We start from the raw sequence: 8,911 nt of genomic DNA, 5'->3' as shown, positions 1-8,911 counted from the left end.
AAACGCCTGGAAGGAAAGCATCAGGATGCGTAGAACAGAGAAACTCATCGCATCGGAGGCCTCGCAGCTTGCCGGCCGCGCGGTTCACTCGCCCGCTCTGGCAAGGGGTTCGGAGAACGTCACACGTGACGCCGGGGGCCCTTCACCCCTCCTGCCGCCGCGGGCGCTGCGGGTGCTGAGGGCGGAGGATGCTCGGTCGCTGCTGGAGGAGGGAGGGAGGAGGGCGGAACTTGTAAAAAGGGAAGGACCACGACCCGCATCACGTCTGCCACCGCTGGACCCATGCCCCCGAGGCCCACCCTCACGGCGATCGTGGCTCCGGCCCGGGGGAGGGGGCTTGCAGGGAAGGGACTGCTGTGCAATAAACGGGGCGCAGAGAGAGTGGCGGGGGAGGGAATCGTGGCTCTGCGGGGGCAGGACGGGGTCGGGAGGATGGGTCTAGCTTGATTCAGACTCCTGCACCCAGCAACGCCACAGAGAGGGGGGAGAGAGGGAGAGGAGGTTGTGCTGTGTGTGTGCCCGCGTGGGTGCGCGCGGGTGTGTGTGTGTGTGCGCGCGTGTCTACAGGTAGCAGCGGCGGCGGCGGGGACCGGAGCAGGGGACGCGTCTGCAGCCACCTCCTCGACTGTGATTTTCGGAGGCGACTGCTCACTTAGCTGACGGATCTGTACCCTCGGGAGATCGTCTCATCCTCTCCATTTCCACGCGTCTTAGTCGTCTTCCAGTTTCAAGTGTGTGCTTTGGGTATTTTATTTTTAATTTTTTTTTTCCTTCTCCCTCTAAATCTTCTCGGGAATTCTGCATATTGAAGCAGGTGGCTCCTGGTACGAAATCTTTGGATACATTTGGCTTGCCAAGTTTTTCCTTTCCCCGTCCCCTCCCGCTTTCAGAGGCATCTGTGGTGCTCTTCTTTTTGGATTTATACGCAGAAAACGTATATATGTTTATATACCGACCGCATAATATATAAATACATAAACGCGTGCCCAAGCGCTGGGTTTTCGTTTCTCTTCGCGACAAAGCGGAATGTTTCGGAGCGGATGGATAACGAGAACAGTATTAACATTCTTTTGAGCCTGTTTTTTCCAAAGGGGAGGGAGAGGGAAGAATTGTTTAACATTCGGCCATCGTTTGGCTGCACACTAAGCATCGCGAAGTATTTATGGTTGCAGATGAGGTGCAAACGGGGCTTAGAGAGAAAGGTAAGGGAGCTTCCTGCGTCCACGGAGCTCCGGCGTTTTCCTGAATCTCGGGGATTGCCGAGAACTTCCTACTCCTCGCCTCTCCCTCGTCTACCCCACCTCCACCCACCCTGCCCTGCTCTCTCCTCCTCACGCTAAACCCTTTTTCAATTCCGTCGGGTTGGGGCGGGGGCGGGAGAAGAGGGTTGCTGGGGGTGGTAACGTCGGTTAGAGTTTAAATGCTTCTCTCTCCCTGCCCCCCCATCCCCCGCCTCTCTCTCCCCCCTCTTCCTCCCTCCCTTCTCCCAGCCGAGTAACTGAGTTTCCCAATCCCCTTTTAGCTGTTTTAGGAAGTCGTTGCATCGTTTTGGAAAAGAATGCTACCTAGATAGCTGTTTTAAACGTTTCTTGGTGCCAACCCCTCACCTCTATCCTCTGACGAAAATAAAACCAATAAAAAATGATGAACTTTAATGAACTGGGTGGTTTCTTTAGCACTGGGGGTCGTGGAACCTCCCAGATTGTTATTTTCCGGTAACGAACAGCCAGTACCTCTAGACGACTCCGCCGCGGAGGAAATTCAGCTTCCATTTCTTTCTGGCAGTTCATTTACTTGGAGGGTCATTTACCAGAGTTGAGCGAGATAGAGCGGAGTCTAGTCTAGGCAAAACTACACGACACTTAATTCCTTTTAAAATCCACCCTGCACAACACGGTCAGTCCCTGTTTAACTCTGTTCAGGGGAAGCGTTTTCAGACTCGACCTTCTGGGGAGAGGTGGGAACTTGCCCTTATTTTCCCTTTCCTCCTTCCAGCCTCCTTCCTCCTCCGTTCCCAGCTCGCGCCCCGGCACTTTGTAAATTGCCCCCTTTGCCCACACCTCCTGGTGGGTGTTCTCCGCTCTTCTCCGCTCCTGCCCCCTCCGTCCTGTCCTTACTGGCGTTTAAGAAGCTAATGCGTCTCCTCTCTGCCTGGGCTCCCGCTCCCCCCGCCCCGCGCCGCCCCCCGCGCTCCCCACCTGCCCCGGCTCGCCGCGCCCCTCCTCCCCGCCTCGCGCGGCGCGCTGACCCTTCCGAGCCCGCGTCCGGGTCTGCGGGCCGGGGGGCGTCGTGTCGGCGCGCCGACGACTCGGCGGCGACGCGGAGCGCGCGGCGCGGTTGTGAGTACAGACCGCGGGGAAGGCGAGCCAGAGTAGGGCCAAGAGGCCGGGGGAGCCCGTCCGAGCCGGAGAGCCCCGAGAGAAGGCAGGAAGCGAGAGCGAGGCGCGCACGCCGCCCGAGCTCCGGCGGACGAGTGCAGTCGCCTCCGACGCCTTAGAGCGGCGCCCCAGTCGCTGCAGCCTTTCACCCTAGAGCGGTGTCCAGGGACCAGAGACCGGGAGCCGAGAAATCGGCAGAGAGGTACCGAAGCGTTAGGGAAAAGATTACCAGAGAGCGGGGAGGGTTTCCTGGCGAAACGCGGAGGCTGAGCAGATGGAGGAACAATGCCTCCTCCGCGAGAAAACCCTCGCTTGAGGCCGGGGCGGAGCGCCGAGGAGCTGCCTCCAGCCTCGGGCTCTCCCTCCCGGGCCCTCCGGCTCGTTCTGGGGCCGGTGCAGCCTTGTAGTTTGACAGGGCTAGGAAAGTTGCTCTTCCCCACATTTCCTGCGAAGTGGTTTTCAGATCTGCGTGGTTCCGGTCGAGATGTCACTCCGTAGATCCCCCGCGAAGAGCAGCTAATAGATTATGCATTGTGGGGCAGTCGAGTCCCCCGGGCAGAACAGAGAGGGAGTCCAAACATTTCCAACCTTCTCCTTCGGCTCCTGGCTCCTGACCGGCCAGCCCAATGCTTTGTGAGTAGAAATGAAAAGCCACCTGCAGTGAATTTAAAATTATTTAGGTTGCGATTTTCTAGTGGGAATGATTTATTCCAGAAGAGGTTGTTAGAGTGTTGTAGAGATGAGGAAAATTCTGTGTCTAATATTTGATTCATTTGTGATCATTCTTAATCATGAGTAGTTGCTCTCCACAAAGGTATTATACTATTTCTTTTTTCATTTCCAGGACCATAGTGATACATATAAGACTTAGGAAACATAAATTCGGATAACTAACCTCGTGTCTGTTACTCTGCCATTTTATAGATACTTCATATACTTTTTCCTTCTTTTTATACTGAAACTACAGTAGACTATTTTTGCTTAAATAAATGATCATGCCGCCCATGAAGATTCCAGTCATATTTCTCAAAAATTAATTGTGTTTAATTATAAATAGGATCGTAGATATAAAAATATCACTTGGGAAAGGTGGAGGTACATGTGTGTGAAAGGTATAACATGCCTCAGCATTTCAATCAGCCTAACAGAACACCAGCTTTCTGAAATGAGCTCAGAAGCAAGGGCCAGGCACGTACTTAAAATATTAAATGTTAAGTACAAAAACATTAGGTTTACCGTGCCCTTGGCAGAGAATGAATATAAGTCTACCTGCTCAGCGGAGTGATGGAGTGATTCACAGAGCAAGTGGAAGTTAATCATTACTCAGGCCTTCCGATTACATGGTTTGATGAAAAGAAGTAACTGTTATCTGTAAGCCTGCTATTCTACAGTTAGTCTTTCCAATCCTCTTAACATAAGCAGAAATTGAGGGAGTCAGTCTTTCAGCCTACTGTAGTAGACTTCCTGCAGTGTAGGTTTTCCGAAAAGCCCCCTGAAGCAACTCTCCTTTCCATAGTCACCCTCCTTCCACTCTAAAGTACTTTCAGTCTTTTATTCCCTTAGTGGGGCTTCATTTTGCGAATTTTTCCTTTATGTTTAGGCATAACATATTTTCAAATACAAATGTCTGAATTGTTTTGAAATTGAAGATGGAATATACATTCATAGAAGGTAGGCTGAGAACTCCTTTTGCTACAGGTAGAGTATTTGAATGTTTGATGACTCTCTTCATGGTTGGCTGAGTTCGCTGACTCTGAAGTCTCTTCCAACCCTGAAAATCTTATATTTTATTCTACTTTTATTATTTCCACATGGTTATCCAGTGACAGGGTCTATACCATCCTTCACATTTCTTTAATTAGTTACAATTTTTATAGGATAGTGAACTAGCTATAGCTAGAGAATACAGATATAAACATATGCTCCAATGTTATTGGCAACTTTCTGAGGGACAGTATTGATTAGTGGGTATAATTGATAAATACCTCTCTGGGTTTCCATGTGCTGAAACAAACCCATCTCTAACATTCTTTAAAGCAAAACATAATAATCATTTATTTTTAGAATTCTTTTTTAAAATTTTTATACAAAAGGAATTATTTTATGAATTATCTAACAAATATTAATTTGTAGTTTTTGTAAACAAAACACAATTGGAACTAACAGTAACGTCAGAAACTGCAACAGTTCAACAAAACACTTTTGCCACATTTAAGTATTTTGAAGTGAAGTTTGGTATCTATCTTATTAGAATGTAAATAGAAAGTTATGATTCCTCAATTATATTTAATTATTTGTAAATGAAATCATCCGAGACCAGTTTACCTGTTAACTATTTTTCTAAAACACAGGTATGGTCTTACAGATCTTTTATTAGCCATGGCCAGTGGCTCTTTATATTTTGGATGCTAATATCTATAATTCTGAGGGCACTCAATTCTTTTCACAGTTTACTCCCAGGTCTCCCTTTTTAGATTAAAATACCTTCCACCTGGAATTCCTCCCCAATTTGCTCTTCATTTCATTCACTTGACTCCTCCTTACCATTTTCCCCAATACTACTTGACATTTTAGGCTTCTGTGCTTTCCTTATACTAATCTTCCTTTATGGATTACTTTCTACTCTCCTCTCCGCCCCCCTCTACTATCTTAACTGTAGGATGGGAAAACATTTGTTTCTTTAGAGTGCTCTTTTCTCTGTCACCCTGCTATCCTTACTGTGAGCTCCCACATGTTATCCATGCTAGGAGTAGCCCACCATTCACACTTGCTGATGATTGGCTTCCTCACTGGAGAGTAAGTTCCCAGAGGTTAAAAAATATACCTAATTTATCATTTCATTCAGAATGCTTAGCTCCATGTCTGAACGTAAAGTAGACCATAAGTGAATGATACATGTATTACTTATAAATACATTTGGCTGTGAGGCAACAGAAAATATGGCTAATAATGGATTAAGTAAATAAGAATTTATTTATCTCTCCTAATGATAAAAGGCAGGAGAAGAGAGTTGCTTAAGCATTTGAACAAGGAATCAGGCTTCATCTTTTGTGTTGGTGGTTTCCTGTGGTCCTAAGATCACTGCTGTTCCTCAGACATCATGCCTGCTTTCTAGGCCCAAAGAAGGAGGGGGTGGGGGAAGCTAACAGAGGGTCTTCTAGCTCAGGATTTCTCAACTTTGGCACTGTTGGCATTTGGGGCTCATAAGTTTTCGTTGTGTGTGTGTGAGAGGTGTCTGGTCATTTAGTAGCATCCTTGGCCTCTGCACACCCCACCTACTCACCCACCCGGTTATGACAACCAGGACTTTCTCCACAAGTTGCCAAATGTCTCTTAGAGGTAAAATCATCCTGAGTTGAGAACTTGAGAATGATTGGAGTCTGGAGGAAGGAAATTCCTCATTTCCTACTTCCCCTTTTTCTTTGCACTTCAGTGGTGGTAAGGATCTGTTTGATTTCTTGTTTAATAAATGGGAGAGGGCTCTTGATGAGATTAAAAAAAGAAAAAATGGGAGAGGAAGGACCAAACAAGCCTTCTCTTTGAGCATTTTGTCTTTCTTGTCATGTAGACATTCTCCCCATAGACTTCCATACGTACCAGAACTGTGTCAAATGGCTACTTCTAGGTACCTAACAGGTTGGGAAATGTGTCTTTCCTTTGGCATGCCACTACCTTGGAGAAGATCAGAATCTATGAAAAAAGAAGGGGAAACAGATTCGGGGCTGAAAACTAAAAGTTTTTGCCACTGTGAAAGAATAAATGAATATGTAAAATTTCACCTAAATACTTTAGAATTTAGAAAGGAGAAAAAGTAAAGAAAAAAAGTAAATAGTCGTAGAAGAGGATAGATGTAATTTTTTCACATGCTAAATATTCATAAAATAACTGTGATAAAACTGTGATTTTCTTTTTCCTCTGGATGGTAGTTTAATTGGAAAAATAATGAGCAGAATGGAGGCATCTTACTCTTCCTAACTTTGTCTTTTGGGGGGAGTCAGCACCTTGTTTTCATCAATCTGTTGAATAAAGCAATAAAGTTTGATATTCATAATTATAAATTAGATAGTCAATTATGTGAGAAATGTTGTCAAGGAAAGAAAATACAGATCTTTTGTTTTAATACTCCTTCCTAAGGCTTGTATAAAGAAAGTACATCCCAGTGATGGTATTTGCTTAATAACATTTTCTTGTTCAGGTGTGTTAGCATGGACTATAGTAACTTTAAATTAGGTGGCTTAGTTATTTATCTCAGTGTAGGTTTTTTTTTTTTTTTTAAAGTTCCATTGGATACAGTAAGTATGGCTTCCCTGGTAGCACAGCTGGTAAAGATTCCACCTGTAAAGAGGAGACCCCTGTTCAATTCCTAAGTTGGGAAGATCCCCTGGAAAAGGGATAGGCTACCCACTCCAGTATTCTTGGGCTTCCTTGGGGGCTCAGTTGGTAAAGAATTCACCTGCAATCTGGGAGACCTGGATTTGATCCCTGGGTTGGGAAGATTCCCTGGAGAAGGGAATGGCTATCCACTCCAGTATTCTGGCCTGGAGAATTCCATGGACCATACAGTCCATAGAGTTGCAAAGAGTTGGACATGACTGAGCAACTTTTACTTTCATTAGGTACACTTATAGAGAAGAATTACACCTTACAAAGATGTATCAGTACTGCTGTCATGACCCATGATCTTATCTGATTGATTACAATTTTTTTCCATGAGTTTGTTGAATGCCAGGTTTTGCTCAGTTCTGTGTAGAATATAGCAATATAAAACATGATGTTTATTATGAAACTTTTGCATGTGGGCAATAAAATGCCCAATTAAAATTCTAAACAGTAAAGACTTATCTCTCAGAACAAGAATTCTAGAGTATGCTGCTGCTGCTGCTAAGTCGCTTCAGTCGTGAGCGACTCTGTGTGACCCCATAGAGGGCAGCCCACCAGGCGCCTCCGTCCCTGGGACTCTCCAGGCAAGAAGACTGGAGTGGGTTGCCATTTCCTTCTCTAGTGCATGAAAGTGAAAAGTGAAAGTGAAGTGGCTCAGTCATGTCCGACTCTTAGCGACCCCATGGACTGTAGCCTACCAGGCTCCTCCATCTATGGGATTTTCCAGGCAAGAGTACTGGAATTCTAGACTATACTGGTCTACAGTTGGCTACCTCTGGCAGCCCTTGAACTGTCATTGCTCTGGGACAGTTGTGCTATAATTCTCTTGGCTCCCAATTTTCGAAACAAACAATATGGTTACCACAGAGCCAAACACCACCTCTTCATATAGTCTCACCCAAAGCAAAAAGAGAGGAAGTCTTCTCGGAGAAATCTCTCTTTTTATCAAAAAGGAATTTTTTTCCCAGAAGCTATCAGCAGACTTCCCTTTATGTCCGATTGATTAAAACTATGACCCATCCAAAGAGATGCATTGCATGATTGGTTTTGATCAATCATGGTCTTTCCCAGGGCCTGGAGGAGAGATCTGCTTTTCCCATGGACATAGCAGTGTTACACTTAAACAAAACCAGAGCTCTTGTTAACTGACAGGAAGGAAGCAATAGTTGTAATAGGGCACCTAATATGATATGCCATAAATATTACACCCTGACCTCCTTGAAGTTCTTAATAATGTGGAATGTCTACACTGGAATTAAGTCCTCACACACACACAAGAATTAAGCAGTCCTTGGATCCGTGGATACAAAGTGTATACAGGTCAGGCTGAAAGCTTTTGATGTAGAATGATTTGCTTTCATAATGTTCCAGAGATTTTTTTGCTTTAATATTATCTGAAGAATCAGAAAATGTAGGAATGGGCCTTATATAGAAGAATTACAAACACCAAATAATACTACATTTCATGTATAAATCCAAAACCCTACATTTTCAACTTATACCTATATATCACATAACAGAAACCATAGTTAAACCAGAGCATGTTCTTCTTACATGATCTATAAGTAGCATGTAGGATCTTCTTACATGTAACGAGCATGTAAGATCTTATAATTTGTCATGTGTTTGTCATATGATCTTATAATTGTCAATTAGAAATAATATGAGAAATGACTGAAACTTTTTGCCAGTTATTCTCATGCAGAAGGACTTGATATCAGTTATGCCCAAATTGACATCACTCTCTGCTTTTGATACCTGTTCACTTAGAGAGTCTAGAAGAGGGAACTAATTTTTAGCTCACATGCCAGTATCTTGTTGAACATGATGAGTCTTTTTTTTTAGTTTTAAACAAAGAAAGCCTTATTTTCATTTTTTGGTCTGACTCCATGGAAGCTCAGAGCCAATTTTGTGTTCAGTTGAAAAAGGGGTCCTGAATTGTCTCCCTTTATCCTGTTTCATTATTTGAATCCATTGTTGAACTTAAACTTTGATTCAGTCGAGATTTGATTGTATTTGGGCTTTTTACCATCAGTTCAGTTCAGTCGCTCAGTCTTGTCCGACTCTTTGCCACCCCATGGACTGCAGCACACCAGGCCTCCCTGTCTATCACCAACTCCCGGAGTTTACTCAAACTCATACTCAAACTCATG

General features: G+C 44.8%; 1 protein-coding gene across 4 annotated transcripts in view; it reads left to right on the top strand.

Moving 5' to 3' along the window:
• The first annotated feature begins 450 nt into the window (after positions 1-450).
• Positions 451-8,911, top strand: part of NLGN1 (neuroligin 1) — an 895,563-nt gene continuing 887,102 nt past the window's right edge. For 2 of the 4 annotated variants that reach the window (XM_043473708.1, XM_043473706.1), the window contains exon 1: positions 451-1,202. The gene's annotated coding sequence lies outside the window, so the exon portion shown is untranslated. Of the gene's footprint in view, positions 1,203-2,295; positions 3,012-8,911 lie in introns of those variants that run through there. The other 2 variants (XM_043473710.1, XM_043473709.1) reach the window with 2 other exon arrangements.

The sequence above is a fragment of the Cervus canadensis genome, chromosome 7 (assembly GCF_019320065.1).
Source record: "Cervus canadensis isolate Bull #8, Minnesota chromosome 7, ASM1932006v1, whole genome shotgun sequence".
Lineage (NCBI taxonomy): Eukaryota > Metazoa > Chordata > Mammalia > Artiodactyla > Cervidae > Cervus > Cervus canadensis.
The sequence above is the reverse complement of the archived record's forward strand: the minus strand, read 5'-3'. Positions and strand labels throughout refer to the sequence as shown.